Source organism: Seriola aureovittata, chromosome 22 (genome assembly GCF_021018895.1).
Source record: "Seriola aureovittata isolate HTS-2021-v1 ecotype China chromosome 22, ASM2101889v1, whole genome shotgun sequence".
Classification (NCBI taxonomy): Eukaryota; Metazoa; Chordata; class Actinopteri; order Carangiformes; family Carangidae; genus Seriola; species Seriola aureovittata.
In genome coordinates, this window is record NC_079385.1 from 14,574,988 (window position 1) to 14,602,655 (window position 27,668).

The 27,668-nt window shown below is 41.7% G+C and overlaps 1 long non-coding RNA gene across 1 annotated transcript; it reads right to left on the minus strand.

Moving 5' to 3' along the window:
- Positions 1–489: 489 nt before the first annotated feature.
- On the minus strand, positions 490–26,886 carry LOC130163160 (uncharacterized). The gene is made up of 3 exons (XR_008826405.1): positions 26,464–26,886; positions 4,847–5,022; positions 490–4,695 (listed from the first exon to the last, which is right to left on the minus strand). It is a non-coding gene; the product is annotated as an uncharacterized LOC130163160 (long non-coding RNA).
- Positions 26,887–27,668: the final 782 nt, after the last annotated feature.

The following is a 27,668-nucleotide window of genomic DNA, read 5'->3' on the forward strand; positions in this document are numbered from 1 at the left end:
TTCCTCACTTTTGCGCTAGAACGTTATCGAAAGTTTCCTGAGGTCAACAGGACAAAATGACAATCTGCTGAAGTCCAAGGCACAAGTAACTAAATTTGAATCTTTATATTAAATATTGTGGCCACAGAATTTGTGCGACTCGAAACCCTTTGAACATGTCACTTTAAAGTTGAAAAAGCATTGCCATATCACATAGTGGCCTCTGGGTCAGATGTGGTGACCTGTCATTGGCTGACAACAGTGCAGAGGTGTGAGCGGCCCTTGAAAAGAGAGGCCTAGTGTATTATCATAAAAAAAATATCTCAAGCTAATTTTCTTCTTTCTGTGCAATGTTTATTACATCTTTACTTTTTCATGCTCAAGATCACACACATTCTCAAGTGGAAACCCTCATTGGGACAAAGAGACAGAGAGCACTTTGACAAAGACAGGTTCACCTCTTCGCCCGCTGTCTGCATACTCTCACACAACACCCATAAGACCCACACATTTCTCTCACTGTCTTTAATTACTAATTAATTTGTCTTTCTGTGTGTCTGTCTCGGGACACCTCTCCTCATTCTCCTGACTCTGCTCCCCCAGACAAGGACAGGAGAGGACGATGGGATTCTGTGGTCCACACAGGGATTTCATTATGGCTTCCTTCCAGAGGAACAAAAACAGCAGAAAACAAGGACTTACACAAGGACAAACATCATTACAGGCTGTGAGTTTTTCACAGTTTTTTTTTTTTTCTGTGGAGGTGACAATATCACACATGCTGCCGCGCCTGGGTGGAAGTGGATACTGTGTACTGTGAAATACGTTTAAGAGTACAATGTGTGTGCCATTATGTTAGTCGTGTGGGACCCCAGACTCGGCTCCATCACTAATGTATTTCTGTCTGCAGCCTCCCCCACTTCAGACACACTCACACTGAAATGAGGTCAGATAGTGTCATGAACGTCTCTGCTGTGTGTCCTCTAACAGTTAATGCTGTACTGTGCGTGTGTGTGTGTGTGTGTGTGTGTGGAAATTGTTGACTTTTCCAACATATTTGAACAAGCACATTTGATCCTCTTTGATACAGTGCCTGCAGGGAAAGGCGATATTGAACAAAACCACAAGAAAAATTGTTTTCAATAATTAATTTAACAAAAATATCAATAGATGTATTATTCCTCTGTGGAAAAAGCTTAACCTTCGCCTCAGAAGGGTATGCCCCCCTTTAGCAGAAATAACTTCCTGTAGGCATCTCTAACATCAGCTTGCCTTTGCTAGGCCCATTTCAGCCAGAAGACCCTGCGCTGTGCAACCAATGCGGAGAGTTTCCCCCTAGTCCCACGGAGATAAAGACTGTTAGGAGAAAGCCGTTATCATCTTTTTTCTCTGCTGCCATGTTGGGCCTGTTCTGGTCAGGGTCGACGTTCTTGTGTGCGGAGCTGCTCCCAGTGTGTCCTGTAATGACTTGCTGAGAAACCTGGTCCCGTAGTGTTATCCCAGACACAGGGGTGTTGCGTGCAGCCGAGAGCAGAGACAACCACTGCTGCTGTGCCCAGTCTGATAGTGACTGCTACTCGCTTGAATTTTATTGTTTGATATTGACTTTTATCCTTTGGCTTGTTGGACTTTCGTCTGTTCTTTTTTTTTTTTTTTTTTTGTTATATAACGGCCTGATGTTAATCTTATTGACATTTCATTGTATTCCCACATGGTTGGGTTTTTAGAAGTCTAACTTCTGTTTTTACTTTAGCTTGAGAGGACTATTACTGGAGAATGTCATTCTAAATTGGAAAGAAATGCCGTTATAGGGTGACCTCATAGCGTAGCAGGTTGTTCTTCCCTTCCCTTTATATTTGCATGCCTTTTACCTTAAGTGTCATTTTGCCGTGTGCACTAATCCTATGCCTCTCCCTAAGGTGCTTTCCAGTTTCAGGGTTAGCCAAGGCTCCTCTCCAGATCAATTAATAGTTCCTCTATCTTGAAGTTTGGGGACATTCTGTTTGTTTTTTTTAGCCATTTATGATCATTTCAGTCTTGGCAATCGTGTTAAACAAATCTGTTTCGAATATTTGGGTTGTTTTCAATGGATTTTTTACTACTTGGTAAATTAATTACATGTTACTCAGTAAGACACATTTTATTCGTGGACTTGCATGTGTTTGTGGAAATCCCATTGTTTTGCTCTGTCACCTGTGAGCCATTTAGTTTGGGCTAAAAATAGTGTATTATCTGGGGTGGAGTCTCGGTAAGGTGCCGTTGTTGACATTCATTTTGTAATCATTTCTGGCTCGGTCACACTTCCATGTAGAAGTTGCAAGATGTTTGAGGGTTTTCTTGCATGTACTGATTTGCTAGTTATCATTACCCTGTTGAAAAGTCCACTTCTGGTTCTACATCAGCTTTGGGACAGATGGCCTCACTTTATCTTCAAGCACTCTCTGATATGATGCAGAATTCATGGTTGAATCGATGACTGCAAGCTGCCCAGTCCCTGAGGCAAGGAGACAACCTCAAACCATTTCATTTCCACCACCGTGCTTCACAGTCGGTGTCAGGTTCTCCTCAAAAGCTGTCTTTGGTCTGCGCCAAAACATGTCCAGTTACTGTGGCCAAACAACGCTGTGGTTTTTCTGTCTCGAGTACATTATTCCAAAAGGCCTGATCTTTGCCTATATGTTCACTGGCAAACTGCAGTGTTGCTCTAATGTTCTTTTGAGATGGTAAATGCTTTTTCTGGGTTCTGGGAGACTTCTTTTTGGAAAGGTTCTTAACATTGGCACCCAATCTGGAGCAATTTGAATGTTTAATGTGTTGTGTGTTCAAGTATATCACCTTTCACTGTGGCACTGTTTCAAAAAGGATCAAATGTTTTGCTTGTTTAAATATTTCCACAGGGTGTGTTTAATTTTTCACATGACTGTATGTGTGTCTCACATCCACTCTGACTGTGTTTGGTCATGGACATCAGTGTGTGTGTGTGTGTGTGTGTGTGTGTGTGTGTGTGTGTGTGTGTGTGTGTGTGTGTGGTGGTGAGGTTACTGTCAGGGCATGGGTGTCACTGTAGTGTGTTGTCTGATTGGCTGACTGGGGGAGTTGTTTACACTGTATCTCTGTGCCCAGTGAAGAGGAACAGACCCCCTGCAGACTGTAGCCAGTGCACCAGACACAGACACAGACACACACACACACACACACACACACACACACACACACACACACACACACACACACACACACACACACACACACACACACACACACACACACACACACACACACACACACACACACAGACAGACCATTATTCCTCATGCTTTGGCAGGCTTTGTTACTATGCAGACACACTCCTACTATCCCACTTTGGCAGCCTCACTTCCTGGACAGAAGTATGGTGTTCTTAACAAGATGACAGATGTAGGGCATCACGGGGGCAACTGACTAAACAGCCTGAAATTTCATTCTAATACTTTTACGTAGGTTTTGCATCATGGTCATAAATTCAAAAAAAAAAAAAAAAAATCACTGCTGACTTTTTTTTTTTTTCCATCGATGATCTTTCATTTAAGCTTTCAGGTTTTCAAAGCTACTTTTTAGTTCACATTTCCAATTCAGATTCACAAATAACATGTTTTGATATAAAATTTTTCACATGAGCATGTAAAATTTCAACGATTTACATACAGCTTGTCAACATTATTTGCACATGCAAGAAATATCCAGGAAAACCTCAACAAAATGTAAATACGGGAACTGACAAAAGATGAGCACAAGGGGCCGTCTGACAAAAGCAGAGAAAGATGGCGAATGATGGATGCATGAAAAAGAAAGACGCTTGAATAATCTTGTTTGGGGACCAAAGTAGCATCATCATTATACAGTATCTGGGCAGAATAGTGTGTGTGTGTGTGTGGTGTGTGAACAGTGGGGCATAGTGTGTTTGACGCATGTAAATAAGAGTGCCCTTGTGCATACCAGAAGAGGCTGCTGTGTGTGTATAAGTGCCATACTATGATGCTAATTGTATAGTCATGCACGCATACCATATACCCCCACTGTGCATCATGGGGCATGTGCAAGAGTCTTGGTAAAACGCCTAATGTCAGTATGTGGTAATAATGTGGAGTTACTTGTGGAAAGTGTTTGCATGTCTGTGAGTGTTACCCTCCTTCTGTGGCCAGGGTGATGTGATGATTTACTCCTTTGTGTGCATCACGTGTATCATTGTGCAAGTTCAAGGAAAATGCCTCTAATGTGTTTAATGCACGCAAATGAATATGTTCCCTTGTGCGTTCCCTGGCAACAATGCGATTGCTAGGTTACTGCATTTCCCAGCATGCACAGGGAAAGGAATGGCCTGTGTGAGGCCTGTTTGTACTATTTTTCTTTCTCCAGAGTTGATAAGAAGTTTTAGATGTGGACAATCGGAGAAAGTTTTGAGTGTAAATCTGATATAAAAATTAATCAGCCTTTAATTTTTGCTAAATCAAATATGACTTAATTCCTGTCCACATGTACGAGTTCAGTTCAAACTGTGCATAACAGCATATGAAAGGCTGTTAATTATTCAGTAAAGCTCCATTTTCACTCTAGCTTCATGCACGCTGCTCCCGGCCATACATGGAAACCATTCTCCAACCATGAATACATGGAAAACTGAGATTCCAGCTTCATCCAGCTCCAAACTGCAAATCACTACTGCTCCATTTCTTCTTCCTGGAAAGACAGAGACAATAAAACACTCATACTGAGTAATTATAAAATCAAAAACAAAAACACACATTAACTGCAAAATAAATTCATCTCATGGAAGACATTCCATAAATGTTGGCCCAGTCAGCCAGTCATGCTTCCTGTTTCCTCTCACCTCCTTATCCACCTCGTAGCTTTGACAGCAGCACTTTCAGCATGAGCGCATGGAATCTTTCATTTTCATCTCTGAAGACTCAGAGAGTGGTCTCCGTGGAAACGCCACTTAAACTCTGCCGTTGCTACCTGGATTCGGCGCACGGTGACGCAGGAGTCACCGTCCAGCTGTCTGCCCTGTAATATGACAGACAGAGGAAACTCACTTAAGTGACTGAGGGAAGGTTACAGGAATCGGAGGGAATGCAGCCATGGATTTGTATTGTCTGAGGGACAGAAAGAATTTGGGTTCATGGAAACAAAATCTGTTGTTGCTCTTTCTTCAGCCCAGGGTTAGACACTAAGTTACCTTGAATTATATCTGACGTTGTGGCCAGTTAAGTACAATGTTACGTACACATTGTCCAACTAATTTGGAGATAGCACAAGTCCTGAAATTAGATGGGAAATGGCAGAAAAGTGTATTCACTCTCAGTTTTTGAAGGCAAAATAGGATGTACTACCAATTTGGGTTATGAAAAAGTAATATGATAAGTATTGCAAGAAAAAAAGATTTTAAACCAGCCAGAAAAACATGAAACGCACATAATTGAGCCTGTATTTTGAGTGACACATGCTATCTTTCATTTACTGGTACTGTTTTGCACTGTTACTTCCAGTCACTTACTTGCTCAAACTCGCACACAGGGAAGCATAAACATACACACACCGAACAGTTAAACAATTAAGCTTCGAGGTCCTTCGGAGAAACAGATTGTTTTCCAGTTCAAACAGGATATCCTTATTTGATCTCGCTGAGTCAGGCATTGACGCAAGAGGCCATCCAGTTAGTGTTTCTGTAATGACCCTCACCTTGGGGCAATGTTCCCTAATTTCAAGTGTGATATAACAGCCTCAATTGTCCAATTGCTTCACCCTGTTGATACAGCTTGCCATTTGGCAGTTGTTAATTAAGCTTCTTTCCTGGAACTGCAGGCAAAGTAAGTTTTACTGACCACAGGTTTCTCAGGTTTTCTCAGATGTACAGCTGTAGGGTTAAAATAGAACAGCAACAAGTGATTGGCCACATGAGTCAAGAGCTACCTATAAAATCCATGAAGCCTTTTTTTCTTTTTTACCTATTTTCTATGCTAACATGCAGTCAGTAGTGATTACAGTGTGATCTCAGATGCCTTAGAATGTAAATACATAAACAAATGACATTTTCATTCTTTTTTCACTAAGGCAGTCATACGTCTCGGTATGTAGCAAGCAGGGTAACTACCTTATTTAGAGTGAGCCTGGCTGGAATAAACGAAATAGCACACAACTAAAGCGAGATAGGAATCAACTCCTTTGCCTTTTTGTTTCTGCTGGACGTCTGTCCACTGTTGCCAACTGACTTTGTTACCATAACTAACCTAACAAATTATTTCTCAACAAGACTAAGAGTCTGCAGCCACACCAACAGCTCTGCCAGGCCGTCCTTGGGAGCAGCAGTACTTTGAGGAAAATGCCAACATTAGCATGCTAACATGCCAGCTGCCACGATGCTTAATATGTCATGTTTGACATGTTTAGCAGGTATAACGTTTACCATGTTAACTATTTTAGTTTAGCATGTTAACATGCTAACATTTGCTAATTAGCACCAAACACAGCTGAAGCTGATGGGTATATAAATATTGCAGGTATTTGGTAATTAACTAAACTATTGGACAAATCAAAACTCTGTTGACAGAAACATTAGGGATTAGCATTTCACATTTCATATAAAACCTCTTGGTGGCGTAAGATGGAAAGTCAGAGGATCATCAATCAGTAGGGTTCATCCTCCGAGTACAACAAATGTCTGTACCCAGTGTCTGTTGAGATATTTCAGGCTGGACTGAAGTAGTGGACGGGCCAACTGACAGAGACATGGCTATAAAATGATTAGGGAAACTGTAATGATGGTTGATCCATGTGGGGAAAGAAGAAAAAATCAGGCAGCCTGAGATCCTGGGTGGTCGTGAAGAAGAATGTTTGTAATGTTTGAACCTAAAAATACCCTAACCCCTCACCACCACCGCAGTCCCACCGCTGCTAAAAATAATTTCATTCTCCAGCGCCGATGACACGGCCATAACCATTATGACTTTTTCTGATGGTGATGTATAAGCATTTGCGCCATACTGACCACAAAATATGGTATCACATCTCTAACCATGGTTTCTTCTCAAACAGCCTCATCTCTGTTACTGTACTAAGGTGGAGGTGGTAACTCAACATGGCTCTTACACTGTTGCCATAGTAGCGCTGTTCTCCCAAGGTCAAAGCTGTGACCTTTGAAATGGTTCAGCGGAGTCTGCTGCAAAGGTGCAAATGAACTTTTGGTCCCTGCCAGTGTGAGTGAGTCTGTCGTACCACGGGAGAGAGGATGAGGGAGGGAAAAGAGGAGGGTGAGGAGAAGAAACAGGCAAGGGGAAGTGGAGCAGGGACGGAAGCCACCACAGGGAGAGGGGGATAGAGGGAGGAGATAATGAGTGAGGAGGCAGGGGAAAAAGTAGGAGGGTGAGTGACAAGCAAAATGAGGACAAGAAGGGGCTAGCAATCTAACTGTTGGAAATATAAGCGGATGGGAAATTGGTGGAAGTGAGCAGGAGTCACTGAACAGATTAATGGAAGGAAGGTCATGGCTGGCAACTGTGTGCGAACATAAAAAAATCGAATGTGAAGAAAAATATTTCAGGACAGAGGAAAAAATTGGTGCAGCATGACAGACAAGGGAGATGGGGAAAGGAGTTTAAAGCAGTGGGAAGGTGAGAGGGTAAAGCGTACCAAATCCCGAGGATTAGTTCCACACGTTCTTGGCATCTATAGTCACGCAGGCACCTGAGGCTGGTGCGGGGACGGCATTTGCATTCACTGATTAGGTCTGACTCCTCCTGTCGTGTTTCAGAACTTCTTGGGTCTGTTTTGCTTCTTGCATGCTCTGCTCTCATCTCATTCCCCCAAAGTAGAAAGGGATTAGTCTACAAAAAGCCTGCGAGAAAGTTCTTTCATGACAGAATGAGTTTCATAAGTCAAACGTCTGATGGAAATAAAGTTACTCGAGAAATCTACCTTTCCTATTGGTGCATACGCATACTCAAACGCTGACCTACAGTTCAATGCCAGTAGGCTTTCTCATATCTACAAAGTGACTTTTGCGTCAAAGAAAAATGACTTAAAGTTTTCCTTTCAGTGTTGTACTCGAGGTCATGATTTCAGCGAGGAGGCTGTGATTCTTGAAAGGCTGTAAAAATATTCGGCTCACCTTTTCCCTTACACATGGTGTTATAAGTCGGTAAATTGTATTTGTATCACACTCCCCACTGAATTCTACTTTTTGTACATATCAGAGCAAAGCATACTGTGAAGATTCCCTCTATTATCTACTGGTGGCTCCATTCTGGGCGTCAGCTTGGAAGTCTTTCTGGGAGATTGACGGAGGTTTGCTATCAGTTTGGTCTCTCTCTGTGTTCAGCAGAGAAACCGGTCTGGGATCTGTTAGCTTGGTGTAAGGGCTGATGATTATCCTAAATATGCCTCCCAACGACTCCAGTGTTGTACCTACTTGTTAAACCACATGGTCTTGTTTTCTATTTGTGACATGTGGGTGTTGTAGCTTTAAAGCTGTAATAAAAAGGACTTTTTATGGAGCTGGGTTGATTAACAAAAGTTATTACTTTTGAGGTTACGTAATTAGTAAATTTGGTAATTACCTTTGCAATGAGAGATGGATAATGAGCAGGGAATTGAAACCGTGTGACTTCTAGTACAGTACTTTACAGCAGTCCACAGAGTTGTGCCTTGCTAATAAATTCAACTGAACAGAGGAAAGATGGAAGGGAATCAGAAAAAAGCTGAAATACTCTCATCACTTTTCAAATAGCCTATTTTCTGCCATGCTGTTTCTGATATATAGTTACAATAAAGATTGTGATTAATCCGTCATGCATAGACTTGAAAAAACAAAGTGCACCACATTGGTGTCAAGATTAGAAAGAGAGATAATCAATGATCTGAAACTGCTCTGCATGCATTTATCATCAGCTCTGTGCTAAATTTTTTAAATCTAAATGAGGTTTCACATTTGTGACATAATAAATTTAGTGACCTGGCACACACCTGGGTTAATTCTTTTTAAACTGATAATACCTTAATCCAAATCTTCCTGGTACAGACAGCTCAGTGCATCAGCACCGTGCCAAGTTTGAGGTCCGGTTGAGCAAGACAGCAGCTGATTACAGCAACAGATTGTATTTGGGTTGTTGAACAATAGGCCAGTACCACACGGGCAAACTATTTATCTCTCATCAAAACTTCAAGACACAATGTTTGCTTTGTGGGGAGTCAAAATATGGTTAACACTTGTTATTAAGCCGGTTTCATGTGAAAACAGCTAAACATTCATTGTTACCCCAGGAATCCCTCAACGAAAAAACCTGTTAAAATAAACATGGCACTGTTTTGTTTGAAAGGGGCAGAACCAAAGTCAAAGGAATCAAGACAGAGGGTGAAACTGAGGCAGAGCACAGGGGTCAGTCTGAGTCTACTCTTCTTTAGGGCCTTCTTATCTCGAGTTTGAATCTGGACTGCAAAATAAGCCTTTGCTGTTGACCTTTGCTGTATTGACAATATTATGGTATGTGAGAGTTTCCAGAGAACAAGCTTATTGTAGGACATTCAGGAAGTCAGTATCCAGCCTCAGTGCTCTCATTTTGTGCCGTCCAATAGATCCATATGCTGGTGATGTGAATCGACAGACCACTTTATATATCGGAGTGTAAATGGAGTTTTTATATAAGAGCTTTACATCACGAGGGTCTCAAACAGGGAATCGTTTCTTACTCGTTTCCTGAAACATGTCGTTGTCATCTTCTTCGTGGATGTGACCCCATTCTTGTGGAGTTTCTCAGTTTCCTCCTACAGTATGTTTCCCATATTGCCTTTACAGTTTCTGCTTGCCGACAACCTATGAGCACTTTCATGCTATTTCCAAATATGCGAGTTATGTCTGGGATGTTTGCTTGGTTTGTGCCAATACGTACAGTGTGGTCGCCCACTGGGATTTGTCCCGGTATGCCTGATGGCCAGTTGCACCACAGCCAGTAAACCTATCAGCCTGCAGAGCAGAGTCATGTGGCTGCAGACCGGGGTGGGTGAGAGGTGGTGGTCCTGCACAGATTACCATGACAACCGCCTGACATTGGTCACATAACCGATCATACTCATTCTATCCCACTGAGGGGCTTGAGACAATGTTGTGAAAAAGGGGTGTCGTACTGTTTTTACTGTGGAATTGTTCACAGGAAGTGGGCTGTGTTCAACTTGGCCTTCCTGCTCTACCTCCTTTACTGATGTATTTTTAATCCAAATGCTGCTTTTTCCTTCGTTCCCACATCTGTCAAAAAAAAAAAAAAAAAAAAAACTAGCCTCGCTCACAACATTTTCAGTAGTTTTTTTCCTGCGTAGGAACGCTGTTGAGACGGTCATCAGTGAAAGTGCTCCTCATACAAATGTGCGTTTACATATATTCATACATCTTAATGTTGTTCTGTAATCCTGTGTTTGACATTCGTGTTGACTGTAATGTCTTATGTTTTGCATTGTGTGGATTTGTGTTCTGTAATGTTTAATGTATACTTTTAAAAATGTTTTTGAATGTGGACCCCAGGAAGACGAGCAGTGTGGGATCCTAACGAATAAACATTCTCATTTTTCACAATAAGAGTATTTCATATAGATCCTGCTCTTAATATTGACTTTATAGAGCTCCTGCGAGACAGAGTGTGTTTAAAATTCCATGAAGCCATGTCTCCACTCGTTACACACCCTGTACCATTAGATGTCTGCGTGCCTGGCTGCCAGATTAATAAAATATAGAAGACACATGCACATATAGTCCATTAATATGTTTGTGATGTATGGAAGCATGTTGTATGTCATCCTAGCTGACTGAAATGTATGTGCACATAAAGGCTCCTGCAGTCTTCCTGTTTGCTCTTTTCCGTTTCTCACATTTGCTTTTTTTTTTTTTGTAGTGTTACATCAGTCTTTTCTTTCTGTCTGTCCACTCCATTTTCCTCCCTTTCCCTCTCCCCTAAGGTCCCTTTAAGCTACAGCTGAGTTCCTCAGTTTTATAATCTGTTTTAGAGCATTGAAACGTGTTTATGCAACACTTTCCTCATCACAACATTTCCATACCCGCACCCAGTATGAAATATTTACTGACAGAATCCAAGAGATTTGTCAGGAGAGATCTGAAAACTCTCGCAATGACAGACCGGGAACGTGTTTTGACACAAAGTCGGACTGAAAGCCACTCAATCTGTCATCGGCTGCTGTGGGCAGGGAACCAGATTGGCTACCTGAGAGCATGCTGTGTTGTAATGACCTCTAATCACTCAGTATGTTTTCACGAGGGCAGTCTGTTGGATTATTATCCCCCCCTTTTATCTAAGTAGATAAAATGTGTGCACGTGTGTGTGTGTGTGTGTGTGTGTGTGTGTGTGTGTGTGTGTCTCTGACTCTGCGTCTTTCATGTGTGGGCTTGTGTGTGTGTGTGTGTGTGTTTCTGTCAACAGGCCTCCACCCGCTCTACCCCACCAATCACACCAGCATCTTTTTGTGGATTCCAGATGTCATGGCAACGGCATGACAGTAGCCTGGAGCCGACGCAGTAATCGTCACTGATGAGGTGAATATGCTACACTGTGCTGAGAGATGACAACACACATCATGCTGTTTCTAAACACTAGGAAACAATGTAATTCTCCTGTAAATGTATTGTTGACATGCAACTGTTTTCAGAAAAGATGCAGTGTCTGATCTGGTCTGACAGACAGAGCGGTGACAGGAAAAGCTGCACTCTGTCTTTTTGGTGAGGCAGAAACCGGTGCAGAGGCAGATGACACCGGTTGCCCAGACAGAAATAGAGAGAAAGCGGGTGACAGAAGTCTCACAGATTCATCCCTGCATTATTTAAAGTGTTAAAATCTCCCACTTGTGAAACAAGAGGAGTCAGCTCGCAGAGCCGCTCAGTTCGTCACCTGAAGTGCTAGCTCTCCTGCAAGTGCAACCACCTCATGACAGTTTCTTCAAGTACTGGAACAGAGTGTGTGAATTCTTCTTTGATGAAATATGAAACAACAGAAACAATTAACGTCAAAGCCTCGGGCTCAGCGAGACGGATAAGACAGACAGCTGGTGAGATTTGTGAGGCGTCCTCACGCATAGCTCTCTGCCTCTCTGGACACGTCTCTGGATGAATTCACAGAAAACTGCCGGGTCCCTGTAGACAGTCAAATCCACATTCACATATTGATGAACTCACAGTTGCAAAGGTCAGAAATTTGAAAATCAAATGTCACTTGTCAGCATGCAAAAAAAAAAAAACTTTGCCTGGATGCAATCCAGTTTTAAAGCTATTTGGACACACATATAAAAACACACACACACACACACACACGCACACGCACACACACACACACACACACACACACACACACACACACACACACACAGTAACCTACTGCAGGGCTGGTTGTATAATCTGTGATTCTGGCACAGACCCAAGAGGGCTGAGAGCTTGTTAGTGCCTGTGGATGTATGCATATGTGTGTCAGATAAGTTCATCAGATCATTTATTAAATTTGGTCATTTACAAATATTCAGAAAAAATAAACTTTTGGATTTAATCAATATATAAAAATATAAATTTCTTTTTCAAAAAAAGAGCCAGATCTGTTCAAACTGATTGTAACCTGGATTTCATGTCCCCAAACACACGTAGCACACATACATTTGAAAATATGAAGACACTGATCACAGGGATTTAAGGTTAAAAAGGTGAAAAGAAACAGTGCTATGCAATTGCACAAAATGAACATCTGATTGTGCACCAGTCCCTCAAAGAACATAAAAAGAAAACCATGTGCAATGGTTGAACACATTTCTTGCATTGCATACACATTTTCAGATTTTCACTGACTGTCAGTTTTCAAAATAAACCAATAAGTTCCCGGAGCTTTTATATAAATGTCAAAATACTAAAAGCTTTAAATCGCATTTTGGGCTTAAATCTTATATGAAGGTATGATCAAATATGACCCCCATGAAATAAGTATATTAGTATATTGAGCTAAACAGAACCTGTGAGTTCAGTGAGAGTTACCACAAAGCTGGACTCAAGCAAACCTTTATCTTTCTCATTCTGAAGTCTCAGTCATTTTTCTTTCTTAGGGTCATTGGGATTCGTTTTTCTGTTCCTCTACTCCACTCCATACATTTAATGCTTTTTAGGAAGCAACTAAGAGAAAGTAAATGTGATTCAGGCCTGAAGCTCCATCAATATTCAGCTGTGTGGGAAGTAAGCAGCGATGTCCGAGATGAATGCGGTTATGAAATCGTGGCTGAGTGGGTTATGCAAACACATACGCGGACATACACACACCAGCGGGACAGAGTGTATCGAGGGCTTGATGAGGAGAAGTGACACATGTGTGTCCCCACAGTGATCACACTGTCAGGCTCAATGAGTCTGAACAAAACTGGAACAATGATGAGCTTTCCATTATGTTAGTGTTTCTCTCTCTGTCATCATCCTTTGTGGTTGTTCATGTGTCTGCTTTTCTCGCTCTGTCCCTACACAGGCACACACATGGACACACACACAGACAGACACACACAGACAGACACACACACACACACACACACACACACACACACACACTCAGAGTCAGTGCCTCTCACTTTGAGTAAAGTGAGAGGAACTCCGACGAGACAAGAACCTGGCCGAATTTATACATTCACTAAAACAGCCCTAGACATTTTGGCCAATAAAAGGTGACTACACTCTACATCTAAGCGTGCAAAACTATTTAATACAGGTATTTCTATTAGTCACCTGAACGCAGCATAACTCACTTCAGGCCAGTACAATCAGTTTGTCATCCTCAACTCAAGAGTATTAAAGAAAATGAAGAATGAATGAAAAGAAAGCAGGGAAGAAAGATGGACTCATGAGCTGTGGTGAACATCACCACACAAACACACACACACACACACACACACACACACACACACACACACACACACTTCTACCTACACACTGTTGACCTTCACCATGCAGGACAATTCTTTAGATGGCCAGTCCATCCCTCTGCTTACTGTAACGAGGAAGGAGCCAACAGTGTGTATGTGTGTTCCAGATGTGTAGACCACTCTCTCTGCAACTTTCCATGTGATAAATCATTTTCCATACAAGGTCTGCTCTTCCTGTTAAAAATACAAGTATTGTCTTTTCCAGAGCTGGTTGAACAAACAGCGCTGCGTGTGATTAAAGAGACCCTTTTATAATGGAAGCTCCGTAATATATTATCTATTATCCAAAGTGCAGTTACGTTTGCTGTTTATACAGCAGGCAAACGCTAATGGTCCAGCATTTAGTCAGTGAAGCCTGCCAGTGTTCATCTATCACTTCAGCTCTTTGTTTTCTGTTCATCACAAGTTACGTGATCGCACTGACGCGAGAACACACACACGCATGTATGCAAAGTGACCGCACGTCCTATTCTCTGTCTTATCAGATTGCAACAAAAAAAAACTGACTATCTCTCTTGTTGTTGCTCACACACACACACACACACGTGCACACAGGTTCCACTTATGGGGACAGGATGTTCTGCCTCTGCCTGTATTTAATACATGTTATAATGAAGTGCCTCTGAGGCAGTGCACGCTGTGAAAGCCACAATAAGACAGAACAAACCTGTTTTTATATTGATTCACTCCCTTTCTTGTGGTAGGTGCAAGTGTTCATGTAGATGTGAGTTGGGTCAGAGGCACCTGTTGCAGCCAGTGGAGCACGTGCACAGTTACAGTGACAAAGTCCACCGAAGGAAAAATAATAAGAAGGCTTGTATTTTGTGATGTTGACGTAGTTAATGCAGGACTTTTCAGTGGAAATCTCAAAGATTTTCATTTGAATAAGTTTCTTTTAATTCACTATCTATTGCCGAGTGAGGAAACAAACTGGATTAAAATTGCCGTCACATGCATGAAATCCTGCATTACTGTTTGTAGTTTTACCTTGTTCACATCAGCCTCACTGTCTGCAGTTCATTCTCCCACAGTCATATCAAAGGTGTGTCAAGTTATTGCCGATGTAAACACATTTCCAACTGCTCCATTGCTGCACATGAGTTCAAGTGGCTTTTACTGTGAAGCAGTCACATTAAAAATGTCTCTTCAAAACAACATTCATGTCCTAACTCAGGGGCCGCATCCTTCGAAGGACGCGGTCTACGAATGTGTGGCCCTTCGTAGCCGTCCTAGATGACGAAGGCCGAACCGTAATGAGACGGCCCCACCTACGGAGGATATTTGTTTTGTGTCCCTGTTTTTAATCTTTGCAAGGGCTCCGCTGTCATGTGGAAAACTCTTCACGCCATATGCCGCGCAAAATTACATCATGATCATAACAAGTACTGACAGACTTCTGTTTGTCAGTTGCTCTTCTGTTGAATTTGTGACATTGCTGCTATCAAACCCTTCCTGTTTCCTGTTACGACCAGTAATTACAACCAGGACAAGAATCACAAGGAAAACAGCTACTCTGAGTCTATTCTTATTATTTCAATAACAGTCTCCTTCACAACGTTACACAGCTGAGTCACTGAATGTCTGACTTCTCAGATGACTTTGTACAAACTTTCCTCATATTTACTCTTCAAACAAGACAATCTTTAATTAAAAACTAATTTGAGTTCTACCAAATTTGTGGGTTGTACACTCCAACATACACTCATGCATACACACAAACACACTGGAGTGATTCACTGAGGAACTCCATGCAGATGAAAGTTGTGGAGCACACACACTGACATGCTATCTCCCCACATGCAGCACTTAGTTGAGGATGGCAGGAAGACCTGCTGATGCACTCTGCTCCTCTGTATTCTGTGATCCATGTCAGTCCACACACACACACACACACACACACACACACACACTGACACACACACACACACACACACACACACACACACACACACACACACACACACACACACACACACACACACACACACACACACACACACACACACACCTCTCCAAATACCCAGAGATTGTTTATTCCCCTATCTCTGTACTTTGCATATGCAAATATCCCCTAAAGGAGGTTTTTTGCTTGGTGAATTAGTCACTAAGCAACCAGAGATAACAGCTAAATTTCCACAATTTAAAACTCTCCCCCCTATATGTTCAGATAATTCCCTTTTAAGAGGATTTTCACAATTTGTCAACATGTTTCTTCCATTTCCATGTTTGCATCACATTTCAACATGGCATGTCGCTGCTTCAAATAATCCTTTGTTGAGGATTAATCCTCACTAAAGATTATTTGATTGCATTTCTGGTGTCGTGATACGACTGATGAGAAAGATGGCTCCATAAATGTAAAAAGATATATACCATAAAGTTATTGGGAAAACTCCAGACAGTACTGTATGGAGCCTCTGGAAGAAGGGAAAGATGATCTGATGACTTGAGGCTCTGGTTTTCATTTTACAAATGTGTTGGAACGTGAGACAATATTAGCTCCTTTATGAAATAGTGTTTTGAGTGTGTGCGAGGCCAATGGGGAAAATAAACACATGTAGTCACACAGACAGAGTGACATACACAAACAAACACACCAAAATACACACAGAAGTTCTGCCTCTTGTTCGCTTTCAAGCTCTGAACGCATAGCCTGTTTAATCTCACGTTTGTTCAGCTGCCTGCTGAAGTTTAGAGGCTGAAAATTGCTGCAGTTTTACAAAGAAACACTGGATTTAGAAGAAAAGCAGAGGTGTATGAATCATTTTCAGAAAGTATGGAATCACACAAAAGCCCGACGTAAGTGAAACATAAAATGCAGCTTATTTACTTTCAATGATGGTTGAATCAGGGGAAAACAAAGGGTTTACAGACTTACTTATTGAGAATATTATGAGGTCATACAGTCGATGGAGCGAACATTGCACAATCTACAACATATGGTTCTCTTAGGTGACCCATATAAATGCCTTCATATCAGATATCTATGTACACTATCTGTAACACTGTTGACTCTCCTGGCACCGTGACAGACTGTACACATGGAGGTAAATGGAAAACACCCAACAGGTTATTGCTTTATAATTCCAAGAAGCAGGAGGAATAGTGAGTTAGCGTCTCTCTGGAGGTACTTGGAGAGGCTTATGTACACATCGATAACATACCGTGTGCCGCTTTATTTGCCAGTGTTGCGGCGATCATACCACCACTGATACCTTCTGTCAATATTTTGCCAGGATTATACCGAGCTCAGCGTAAACACCATTCCCATCGGGTCACTTTTAACTCAGTTAGTCAAACAAAGTATATTTTCCTCACATGATGGTGGATTGTGCTCCAAAAAACATCAATACTAAACTAAAAAAAAGCTGCAGTGAATCTCCTATCTGGAGCATAATCTATATTTCACAGGAAATCATTAAGATAAATATCTAATAGAAACTTTGTGTCTCTGTAAACAGTCAAATACCTGCACTAAACCAGAAACTCTCACCTAAATAGCAAAGCGTAGATGGATCCTCCACAGCTCTAATGTGAGGAATAACTTTGAGTGTTCACGTAAATGAAGGCAAATGACTGAAGGCAATGTACATGTTCCCAACAGTGTTTGTTAACTCTGCTTCAAAAGTCCAATGCAACACTTTAAATCCCCGGCCTCTTTGAAGAGGCCTCCGTGTATGAGCCTTGATCACAGCCAATTTCACAAATCACACCGACTTTTTCCAGCACCAGAGTTTGTTTTTTGTTTTTTGTTTTTTTTAACTCTGACAGTAATTGGCTGAGATTTGCTCTCAAATTATTTGGTAAAGAAGGCCTCCTTGTGTGAGGACGAGGAGTTTGGCACTCGCCGGCTAAACACTGAAAACTGCACAAGCACTGCAACCTCTTATTTTCATTAGGATCAACATTAGCTCCCATCAAAGTGACCACTCATCCTGCTGCAGCTCCAATGTACAAGGGGACGTGGTATCGCTTGCATAAAACTTTAATTTACATACATCCACATTTCCACGCACACCGCTCATTATTTTCAATGTGCCGTTTCACTGTTTAATTACAGAGAAATACGTTGCCCTTTAATGTCTATGGCATGCAGAGGTTTGCAGGAGCCTGCAGACTCAAGGGGAAAATACAGCCTCTGTGTCTGGACCACTGAGTCTTTCACCAAGGATGTAAATCACTGTTTAAGTCAGGATCATTTACACTAAACCACTCATCATCCACTTCTACTGAGGTTCTGCACTTAGAAGATAATGGCAAGAAAGAGCACAACCAGCTGGAAAATGCAAGTAGGAGAAACTCTATTTAGAAAATTGGAAAAGGAAAGGATGATTTTATGTTTGGGAATGCTAGGTGCACATTTGTGTGGTGGCATGAGAGCACTATTTTACATTTAAGGCTGTTAAGCAGATGCTTAGACGAGCCGGTGTGTCAGTCCTGTTGCATGTCAAAGCTTCAAATACTTTTTATTTGTCACTGAAGTTGTATATGGGACGGGGTCGCTGTTCTGAGCTGGGATTACGAGCTAGCTTGTGCTGCACTCTCATCTTTGATACACCCAGCCCTAACCCATAGCCAGTTATCAAAACATTTTGCTAGCCTGGTACCGTTCACACCCACAAAACAATCCCACAGTATGTATATTCTCCCTCCCGCTTCCACACATGCAGCACACGTCGGAGCACCTTTTCTATCAAGTGTGATGTTTTGAACAGCAGCAATTTCTCACCTGCAAGTTCATTCATTTCTAAACAAAAAACAAAACAAAAACACAACATGCCATTCACCTTTTTTTTAATTTCAAAGTCTCTGCACGATCTCTTCGCAGAGACTTCCTACCAGCTGTGAAAGGGTGGAATAAAGCTGGTGGAAAATGAGGGATGCATGTGAAGAGAGACCACATCAGTGGTTTAGCCCGTTCATGCTGGGCTGAGAAAGAAAAATAAGACCAACGGAGAGATCACATGGCTAATGAAAATTCTGCCGGAGCATCCGGTGCCTCAGAAACAGTCACTGAACCATCTGCTAATAATACGTCTTTCATCTGCAGAAGATCGGCCAATTCAGAGCCGTTAACACACACGAGAACATGCACATTCACACACACAAGGTCTTGTCGTCAGGTGTGGATGTATAATACAGATTCACAAAATCTCCCTCCTTCACTCACTTGTGCTCAGCCATTCAAAAACACACACTTCCTGTGACACTGAATTGAAACCATCTGCCAGGGCTTGAAGTCACCGCCTGCATAGCACATCCACCTAGAAATAGGTATCACAGTCACTATGGCAACATGTTCCCATGAACCATACAAAACAAATCTACATTTGAGAGTTGCCATGTTGTGCCCACTCCTGTCAGATAAGAGGATATCAGTCTAAATGCTTTGTTTGTGTGTGTGTGTGTGTGTGAGTGTGAGAGAGAGAGAGAGAGAGAGAGGAGAGAGAGAGAGAGAGAGAGAGAGTGGAGCGGAGCTGATCTTCTCAAATCTACTCTGTGCCAACTAATCTGAGGAAATGACAGGTGTAATCACTATTTTCAGGAAAACAGAAAGATGTGTGGTGAGTTTTGCTCAGGCTTTGTGTTGAGAGTCTGTGTCCTGGTGTGTGTTTTTTTTTTATTTTTTTTTTTTAGAGTTCTTATAATCCTGTCTAATTTCCATAATGCAGAGATGGTGGGTGGGGCAGACATGGTAATCCAGGACTGGACTCTATGGATTAGGCTGGGATTGTCTGGGCAGCACAGTGGGAGCAGATTGAAGCTGCTTTCACACACATGCAGTCTTGGAAAGAGCCGGGGTCATTATTGATCCGAGCAGCAACTGGTCAGTCTGGGGACACACCCCTCAGATTTTTTTGTGCAACATTGCACAATGAGGGATATTTTAGGTTGATGCCCTGTGGATGCCCCCCTATGGATGACAGGTTATACAAACAATGAAAAAACATAACATGAAGAGACATACACACCTCGTCAGTGACACGTAAGAAATTCAAATGCAAAAACACAAAGATGATTTGAAAAAAATCCAACTGACGCCTCAGAAATGATGCCAACTGTTAATTTATTCTGGTACAAATAAACAGGTCTTACACAACCACCTAAATATAGAATAATCTCTTATGAACACAAACACACAAAATCACACAGATCTGATTCTGACCTGATAAAACTTGGCTAATTTATTGCAGTTACACTGTGTGGGCTACAGCGATCTGTCAACATTTAATTTGGTCGTCTTTCAACAAACGTCCTGGTTACTGTGAGTAATCCACTGACCTCATTGTGAGCAGTCTTCATGGCAGCTATATATTGTCGACATCCAGTTGGGGATTTATAGAATTTGTTGTGAGTGTGCGACTGTTGCCAACACTGAGCTGAGCTGAGGGAGATGCAGTAAAGCCGGGGGCCACACTGTGCAGGAGCATCATCAAAACAATAGCACTGTGGGAAAGGAAGCAGGACAGAGCAGCAATGCTAACCATACAAGAGACAAAAGTCCCTGCTGAAGCACTGCTATATTTCATGGCAGTTTGCCAGTGTCCCTCTTAAACAGCTGGGGTGACTTCACAGTGGAGGCCTGTTAGAGCCTCAGGCTGCAGTGGCTGTCATTTCAGAGTAAGACAGCTCATCAAGATGGATGACAACTGTTGGAGTGCGTCCTTGTGACAGGGCTTGGCCACAAATACCTCACTGTGTCGATGCAAGATATTGCAGTTGTAGCATTAATGTAAATAACTAAATGTAAATGTCATGTTTTTTAAGAATTGTAAATATAAATTTAATGAAACGTGCATTTATGCTGAAAAACCGAGACGTACAGAAATCTACTTCAATTATTAGGAGCAAGAAAGGAAATGAAGGATTTTCAGCTGCAGCCCCCGCAGCCCTCAGGTTTCATTAGTCTGTAATCATACTCTGACATGTGGGGTAAATTTTGCTTTACTTCAACGTGAAAATTACCAGCCACAGGCAAGCTCTCATCACCTGCCTTCATTTATGAATCTCTTTGCATGTCAGGGCATCTCTGCTACAGCACAGAACATTAGGATGAACTGAGGACCTCAGCATGCTCTCAGGTCTACACTACAAAAACTATTCAGTATATAAAATGTCAGAAAACAGGTCACATTTTGTGTTTTATCTGAACAACAGTCCCAAAACCAATGATGTTCAATTTACAATAAAGTCAGTTGACTTTAAAAGCAGTGAATCCTCATGTTTTAGCAGCTGGAAGCAGCAGAGTTTTGGCTTTTCCATAGATAAATCACCTAAATCCCTTATGATAGTTGCTATATAATACATACATGCGATACATAATTCAATATAAGCCGACTAATCAAAATGTTCTAAACTTAACTTTGCACTCCTATGTACAATGCAAAATGCCATCAAACATGTTCTGCTTTTCCATCTGTGCAGCACATTTAGGTCGCTTATAAAATCTCTATGACAGATAGTTATGTAATGTGTGTACTATGAGCTGTGAGAACTGTGTCAGCTATATCACCATGCTGTGGTGGTGCTGCTGCTGCTGGTGGTTATCATATCCACCGGCTCAGAGTCGCCCACCACTTGGCCGTGTCAGCAAAATCGTACCGTTTTTATGCGGCTGTGTAATTCAGACTGTGACAAATGTCGGTGGGTGCTGACCCTGTTGATGTTTACGTGTGTGTGCAGTAGTTTTGCATCTCTGCTGGTGAGTCTCTCTGTAATTACAGGAGTGTTTGCACATGTTTTTTTTTTTCTAAGTCAGTTTGTAGCCTTCATCTTCACCACATCACACAGGCCACCTCGTTCCGTCCTCATGTCTGTGTCGCTTCACAGGTCGTGTTGTTGTTTTCAAGAGAAACTGCAATTGTGATTTCGTAGGAAGCGTGACCTCCGGGGAAGAGAAGAACTACGTGTTGCGTTGGAGGTTCTCAGAAAGATCTACTTGCTGCTTTGATTGGTAATTACAGGATGTATCTGAGCCTGGCGCCCACCCACTTGTCTTCAATACACACACACACCGTTAACACTATATACTGTACACCCACATAGGCTGTGTGTAAAGGTCAGGTATTGAAAAGAAGGTCAGATTGAACGTTGTGTCTGCACACACACACACACACACACACACACACACACACACACACACACACACATATACCCAAACTCATGTTTATCACCCACCACAGTCCCAACCAATCTTTTCCTCGTCTGCCAAACTCACATCTAGCAACCGCATGCGTCACAGCTACTGTAAAACAAACACCTATTATCCCCAAGAGATGTGACTCAAATCCCCTCTGTAATCCCACTCAAAGCCCTGGAAACGCAGGTTTTGCAGTGGCATGTCTCAGCCTGCCAAACACAAAGCCGACAACATCAGTGGACGAGTCACCACTTTCTTGTTGTCCCTTTAAAAACGGGGCCTCACCTCGAGTCGATACGGCTCCAAGAATCAAGAAAAGAAAAGTGCACAAATGGGTCTTTCATGAGTTGTTACCAACCACATCCAGAAGTTATGTCTGTGTCTGCCACAACTTTTCATGTCTGACTTGTGTTTATTGTTAAAACTGATTTTAGCAAAGATCCATTAAAGCTGTATTCAGTAAGATTTCTTCCCTTTCATGATTGTTTCATTGTATATAGAAAAGGTCCAAGCTAATAGGGCAGCACGCTGGAATTTACAGAAGACAGTGTTTCAGAAACATTAAAAGCTTTCCATGCAAATCTGTCTCTGAAGAGGTTAAAGCTTTTAAAAGTCTTCTCTTCTGAGTGTGATTAGTCTCTACGCTCACATTCTGCTTTCTCAATCTTTTTTTCTTTTTCTTTTTTTGTTCACAGCAAACTTTCTCACAATCCTCTCTGTTCTGTTGCTCTCTCTCTCTCCCTCTCTCTGTTGTGTTTTTCTCCCCCATTCACTTCCTCATCGTGTGGCCTGCCCGATTGGTCGGAGGAGGTGGAAAGTTGGCCAATGGGAGGGCAGTTGCCAGGCAGCCTGTGCCTTGTTTGGAGGCGGCTGGAGACTCACACAGCTGTTCTATTGAAAAGCAGCAGGACATAATAACAGGGGCCCCTCGCCCATGCACACACACACACACACACACACACACACACACACACACACACACACACACACACACACACACACACACACACACACACACACACACAAACACACACACCTACACACACACACACACACACACACACACACACACACACACAGACACACAAAGAAGGCAGATTTGGACTTTTAATTAAAAAAAAAAGTTATCATTAATTTCACAGTAGAGCTTCAGGTGAGAGGACTCAGATTTGTTCTGGACTTTTCTGCTTTTTCACTTCATGTTTTCAATGCGATAAAAAGGGAAAAGCCAACAAGAGACCTCACGAACAAAGTGAAGATTTTCTTTTTAAAGAACAGCCTAAATCTTGATTTGAATTCAGCAGCAAACTAAATAAAATGGTTTACAAGTTTAGTTAGAGGGTTTTTAAAGGAAAAGTGTAGTTATTTATTCAGACAGGAAGGTGTTTGAGCTTTAACCTACATGAACAGATTTTTTTTTCCCACTTAGGAGCAGTCATGCTGTAAACACAGCATGGACCGCTTGTTTCATTTAAAGCTGATAAGGTGAAACATTTACAGTTTCTTATTACAGAGCAACATCTTTAACAGCTTAATGCTCACTAACTTTACAGTATCTTTGTTGCTGGGTAGGTAGCAGACCCCCTGTCTGATTCACACAGCCTTTGTTTTGAAGAAACAATGACGAAAGCTGTGAGAGTGAAACAGCCGAAAACAACAACACTCAAAACAATCAACTAAAAGATGTGATTCAAATCAAACACTGACTGACTAAAAAACTGAATAATATAAGACCCTTAAGTCTCTCAATCTGTTTACATTGGCTATAAATTGTCATGCTCTTCTGAAAGAGGAAATCAGGAGTGAGAATATGACAAAACAAATCAAACTCTGACCTTGTCTGTCAGTCCTTGTTTTGCACTGTGACAGATTGCTTAATAGTGCTGGAGAATTGTTAACCAGGCCCAATGACCCACATCACCATCTGTCCCTGTGTCCTGCTGAAACAATACAACCTCTGTATACATCCTGTACATTTTTCCACCCACGTTCTTCACACTTGTTGCGTCTGCATTATTGCAAAATCCTGTTTAAAGTGAATCCATGCTGGTGTGGAGGGGAGGAAAGAAAAAAAATAAAAATACAGAAGTGAGAAGATGTAGGAGTTCAACAGTGCAGACCAGTCGATCGACTGGAATATGTCGTGCTGACACATGCGTCATGTAGCATATGGTGGGTGAGCTTTTCTTGGCTGATAGCATCAATAATCGGTTAAGCACACACACACAAACACACGCACACACAAACACACACACACTAAGAACTATCATCATCATCATAAATGGAGATTTCAGCAACATATGAGTCACTCTGGAGGAACAATGGAATAATTTGCAGGACAATAGGAGCCGCTCTGCTACAGTGGTTCAGTATTCCTGCTTCAGCTCAATATGTGGCGGCCAAATGTCAAAGCTACCTCAAATTGTTGCTTTTGCGCTCCTCTTCTATACATAGAGAGGAAAAAGACTAAATGCATCATTTGTCTTCTCCAAGGGAAACATCAGTTTTGAGCATGTTTGCAAAGGCTTGTACGTTTGAGTGTGTGTGAACGATCAGTATGTCTCCTGAAGTGTGTTCTTCAAAGAGAGGATCCACTTTAGAGATGAGTCTTATTGGGCAAGCAGACAAGAAGATAAAACAGCTAAAATTTGTATTTTTTCATAGATGAATTAGGTTTCTATTTAAAAAAGTATTTCTCTTTATATTCCATCCTGTTTCCATGATTTCCTGACTCAGTCGTGCCGAAAACCATGTAGATAACATTTTACTTTCTCAGTGTCCCTATCCGGCCGACCTGGCCTTGTTTTGATCAGTCTGTCCTGACCGTGGATGTTATGTTTGAAGAGCTAGCTGACCCGAAGGTTAGATAAACTTCATTAACATCAGAACAATAAGTTCTAGTCCAGTTTATCTTCAAAGCTGAGTGTAAAAACAGCCTGAACGCTGGTGTGAAACTATGTTTTTTCTCTCTGAAATTCCCATTTCTCTTCCTCTTCCACCTCTCCTCCCTTCCTCATCCTTCTTTTCACTTCAGCTTCTTGCCATGTTGTGCTTACTGACGCAGAAACTTCATTCTTAAACAAAAACACAAGTTTAATTTGGTGGAGCTATTCTAGGCAGGGTTAAGACAACAGATGGTTGTGGAGCCTCCCCTTATGATGACTACCACCCTGTCTGGGAAAAAAAATAATAAAGCAGAAAAAATATTTGGATGTTCCTAGAAAGAAAAGTATACCAAAGAATAACACATAGTATAGAATAGCAAAGTCTGGCATTTTGGATGTTCATTAAAAATATGAATCATCCTTGACGTTATCAGGTCTCTATTGCCAAATGCCCTTTAAGCTGGAATTTTCAATGTTTGTTAATGTTTAATTTATCCTCACATGACTGATACCAGAATTAATTATATATAATTTGAAGACTATTAAAGAAATTACATTAGAATGAGAAGGTGTGCAACAATTTGCATGTTGTTTCAATCAATTAGATCCTCACCAGGCACAAAGCAGAACAAACAACAGCCTCAGTGAAAGTTGATTGGGCAGATACTATTTTAAGGGTAAATCAGATGGTACAATAGAGGATGATGCATTTATTCTGGGCTTGACCCAGTTTTTCATAATGGCACTGGTTTTGTTTGCAGTGTAAACACTCTGCATGTACAGTGCTGTACAGTACTGAAGGTCTGGTCAACACATTCAGCTCAGACACTGAGAAACACATATGAACATGAGGAATATGATCCGACAGGACACAACTTCTATTGTGCGCTGTCGGCCAGTAAGTCACGCACACCTCACAAATGTGTGTGTCTGACGCTCTCAGCCAACAAATTGATCACAGTCTGTGACCTCTGCCCTTTGCCCCTGTTAACCCACCAACGCTGCCGCCTCTGCTCCTGGCAGCAGACAGGCACCGAGCAGATGGGATAGTTTGGGGGAGGGTTTGTTTTACACAGCCGTGTTGTCACTCAAGTTTTTTTCCCCTTCTACTGCCTGCGTTTCCAAGTACTTCGTTTTACTCCATTTTTCTCTCTGTCACCCTCCCTTCATGGATTTATGCCCTCTAGTTACATAATATTGATGTTTGGACTGTTTTCTGTAAATTAGATCACGTGCTCTTCCAAAAAAAAAAAAAAATAAAACCCCCACGGCAAACAGATTTAATGTTGTCATCAATTACCCGTCCAATTACCATAACCTACATCGATACACACCAGAAGCTCTACAGTGCCCCTGCACACACTTAACTAATAATCACACACCTTCATTCTTTCATATCTACCAGACACACACACACACACACACACACACACACATTCAGACCAAAACCCAATGAGAATTCCACATTAATCTAAGGCCACTTACCTGTCCTCCTGACCTCTGCTTTTCAGTGACAAACACACATGCCTGTTTAAGTTTATTCCTCACCACTGACGTCACTATTTGTCCTACAAATGGGTTTTTTCCCTTGTGGCCAGGCTGGAAAAAAACTAAAGAGAACAGAAGAGTAATTCATTTTTAAGGGAAAAATGATCAGAACCTAATTCCTATAGCTGTTAACTGCATCTGTAAATGTCCTTTCCCACAATTCCTATCTAAAACTGGAGATGTGAGTTGTTATTTGTGGTAAAAAAAAAAAAAAGGGGAGAAAACATTCATTTTAAATCCCTCAAAATCACACAACATACAGCAGGCCCACATATACGGAAAGACACTGGTATTATTTACCCTCAAACAGGTGTAGGTCTAATAAGAAACCACCCCCACCTCTCTGCCTCTTCCATTATTGCTGCCTTTCACACCTCCTCTCCTGTACATTACGTCACCTTCACAGGAAATGAGATGCCACAGCTCGAGTTGTTAAGACAGACTCCTCCAATTCTCCTTGTGGGCTTTTATTTCAATCAGTCTCCCTTTTCCTGTCATTCAGTATTCATGTGGATTTGCTCTAACCCTTTTCATGCTCCAGAAGAACAGAATCGATTAGGGCACAGACACAGACAAAACATTAAAACCCATCTGCTGTGTTTTCCCATGCAATGTTATGCAACACAAAAGGCTCTCTCAGGAGCAACTCGTGCAGTTATGTGTGTGGATTTGCTGCCTCTCTGTGGCTATTAAACGGTACTACACCTCAGTTTCTTTCTAATTAAATCTTCACACTTCATGTTTTGTACACTAGATAACATTTAGGGGATGTGTGTTTTTGTGTGGAAGGACGGCTCTGTTTCAAGATACGCTCAGAGGTAGTCAACTCATTATAACCACACGTTGCAGATTTGAAGTGTTTGTGTTTCACTCAGCAAAGTTTTCCGGATAAAAATAATCAAAGTCCAAATGGATCAAAGTCCAATTCTCATTAAGGTTTTGAGCAAATATCCAGCTGTGACCTGAACACAATAAACGAACAGGTCACTTCAATGACAAGATGTAAAACTGTAGCAGAAGATTTAGTTTTTCCCTCAACTCTCACATATTCTGGACTAAAGCTGTAGAGAAGAAGTTTACTTTTAAAAGTACTCACACAAAGAAAATCTGTTTTGGTTTAGCGCACGCAAACCCTGATAGAT